We start from the raw sequence: 3,565 nt of genomic DNA, 5'->3' as shown, positions 1-3,565 counted from the left end.
CTCAGCAAAAACATAAAGCTAAAGCAGCAACCAACTGCAGGAGAGAGAGCCTGGAGGATGTGGTTAAATCTAGGAGGGTGACCCTCATTAATAGTCTGCTGTTTTACTGCTCCAGGTTTGTGTTATCATATTTAGCAATGTTCCATTTCTCACTGAGATAAAAACTTTAGTTAATGATTGTCATTAAGACCCAAAACAATATGTTATAAAGTTATCATTTTCTGCACTGTCATCAACTCACAAACTTCTCTGCTGGTTCATGTGGAATTTCACTTTTGAATTACACTGGATTCAAAATAAAAGCAACCTAACGCCATGTCTGAAAAAGCAAACCCTGTATGGAGTGAAATTTTATTCCATTATTGTTGCAGGCAAAAAAATGTTGTGTTAATAGAAATATAATTATGAAGATAAACTAGAAAAAATAAGTCCAGTGCTACGCCCCACTGCTGGTCTGGGGGAGTGGGGGCATAAATATACAGGCAGAAACCGGTAAGAAGAGTTGCAGGCAATAAACAAACAAAAGGAGGATAGATGAGGGTTCTGTGAAATTAATAATGAATTTTAATGCCAGTTAAGGCCTTAATTTAAAAAAATAAGAATTAATTAATTAATGATTTTTAATGACCAACAGAAACCCTGAATATTTATAAAACTAGAGCTCCTCTGAGTAATTCCTTTATAATCGCATTTAAACTTTATGAACTGGGAATAAAAATACAACATAACAAAAATTATAGTCAGACGGACTTGATTAGTTTGAGTTTGTTTTTATCAAAACACCTGAGCTGCTTTGATGAGCTCCGATAGCTCAGAGAAACAGCAGATCCCAGGATGTTCTCTACATCCAGCCTTTTCCTCTGCTTGGTTTGATGTATGTCAAAGCTGAAGACTCAAACATATAATAAAAACTTAATTATTGTTTAATAAATGCTTGCTTATTTTTTTTCAACTGGGTCCTCACAAAGCAAAACAAATCCCAGCCCTGCTTTATTTTACTACATAAGAAATAAAATATTTGCCTCTTGCAATGCCCTGGTGGACCACTAGGGGTATGTGTACCCCCAGTTGTGAAACACTACTTTACAGAAGATTAGAATATAAATTATCAAAGCATGATTTCTACAATTTACAGTGTGTTTTTAGAATGTTATAGCTCCTCCCTCACCTAACAATATATAGCAGATGGATTTGGGGTGCGTCTTATATGAAGAAAGCAGGACATGATATGTTCATTCATTTTATCTCTATTCTCCCCTTCTGGGCGTGTGTCCATTTATTCATGTACAAAAAAAAGAGAAAAAAAACAATTTAAGGTCAGATTGCCATATCCTTCAATAAAACACCAAAAAGTAAGTCATTAAATGTTTTTTTTGAACATGACTAAAGGGATACACGCCCGTTGAGGGAGCTTTAAGAGTATTTTTCGTACAAAACTAAAGGGATAAATGGGTATTGACTATGGGTATGCTGGCCTGATCGGGTATGCTCACCTGACAGAACACCACTCCCTTAGATTACTGACATAAGAATCAGGTAACCTAAGGTGGGCATTTGGTTGGCAGCAGTAATTCCTTTGATCTGTCAGGACTTTAAATGATAAGTAGTCAGCCAACCCAGATATGAGACTGGCATCCATTAGAAAGCTTTTTAAAGTAGGGTGACCAGATGTCCCCGATTTCCAGGGACAGTCCCCATTTTCTACCACCTGTTCCCGGAAATGTTCACGATTTTAAAGTTTTATGAATGAGGGGGGAAAACGTTTCATATAAACTTTTACTATGGTAGAAAGAGTGTGTGAGCATGCTGCACACAGAAACAGCTGTTAACGTATAGATTCAATTCAATTCAGTTTATTTCTATAGCACCAATTAACAACACATCATCTAAGGCACTTTACAGTTCACCAGATCATCCAGTCAGATTGGTTAAAAGTTTTCTATCTAAGGAAAACCGGTTGATTGCATCGACTAATTGACTCCAATGCAATCCCTCAAACTAAGCATGCTTGTAGCGACAGTGGAGAGGAAAAAATAAATTTTCCAGTCATGCGAGAATCTTTTGATCGGGCCAACTTTCAGCCTGATCGTGAGTCGTGTAGTGTACAGGGGGTTACGAGCGGGGATCAGCCTCTCATGATCACCTCCCGCTCAGGAATTGTGAGGTCAAATCAAACATGTTTGATATTCTCCCGACCGTCGTGGGCAAATTGCTCAGGGTGCATGTGCAAAGAAGGATTTTTATTTTTCCACTCAGATGTAAACACTGCAGCAAGGCAGGGATGCAATGATTGAAATGGAGTTCTTTCTGTAAAATTGACAGACACTAGTAGCCACGTTTGCTCAGCCATGTCTTTGTCCAAATATGTCGCCGTTTCTTTTTAGGGCTTTCAGCACAAAATTGCACAAATTGCCAAGGAAGCGCGTTTCACTATAGTGAGCTTCATATTCCTCTTCTATTTGTTTGGCTTCCAGATAGACGAGTCCGCGCAGCTCCATCTCACTGCGGAGCTGAGTCCGACGTGGTTTTTAGTCGTGCAGTGTGAGCAGGGAGATCGCATCAGAGCGTCGGGCTTAACATAAATCGTGAGCTGTGAACGCACACTGTAGGACTAATGCGATTATCGTACAGTGTAAGCAGTAGCTACGTGCAACGATTAAAAAAAAAATTGCACAGTGTATGCCCGGCTTTAACAGAAAGAAGTATGAGCAGCCATCTGCTGAGGCCGACTGGGGTTCAAGGAGACAAAAGCAGAGATACAAAAAGCAGCTGTAAAAGGCGACCCCGTCCAGGAAACGCACAGCCAGTCAGACGAGCACCGAGCCAGCTCCCTTGTCAGAGAATGAAGAGAGCACATCCAGCCAGTCACAGTCAGAGAAACAGGACTACACTGGAAAAACAGGCCAATCTCCAACATCTATAAACAAAGGCCTTGATGGCAGCAGCACATGTTTCTCTCCGGGATGGAGTCACAGAGCAGAACATTAGAGATTGAACTAACAGATTCTACAGAGTGGGAGAATAGAGATAGAATGAAGCAGAATGATGAAAAAAGGGTCCCTATGTCCTCCAGCAGTCTAAGCCTATAGCAGCATTACTAAAGAGATAGCTCAGGATAACCTGAGCCACTCAGAGAAGGAGCAGACTGCACCACTTTTAAAACAGACGAGGAAGTTCGTTATCACAGTCGACTGGACGCTGCTGCCCAGTGTTACCCCGAAATCCCACATCCTTGTTAACAACCTGCAGCGCTCCAGACCGCCTGCACAAAGCAAAGCCTACAGCCTCCGCTGTTCCTCCCGTCTTCCTCTGCTCCCACTTCCTCAGAGCTCGAGGAGAGCGTGCACGATATTATTATTAAATTCATAGGAGCAAAACATGCGGAAATGAATGCTTAATTTAATGTGACATATTAAAAAAATCCCCATCAGCATCCAGCTTATGTGCAGTTTCTGCCCAATTATTTTCTTTTCGTTGTGGATTTTTGTAACAGGGATAACTAGGATCATATAATCTTTACATTTACATCCTATCAAAAATAATAACAGCTATACTTGTAATGACA

This window comes from Cyprinodon variegatus, unplaced genomic scaffold, assembly GCF_000732505.1.
Source record: "Cyprinodon variegatus isolate N-32 unplaced genomic scaffold, C_variegatus-1.0 Scaffold842, whole genome shotgun sequence".
NCBI classification, from domain to species: domain Eukaryota; kingdom Metazoa; phylum Chordata; class Actinopteri; order Cyprinodontiformes; family Cyprinodontidae; genus Cyprinodon; species Cyprinodon variegatus.
This window is presented reverse-complemented; position numbering follows the sequence as displayed.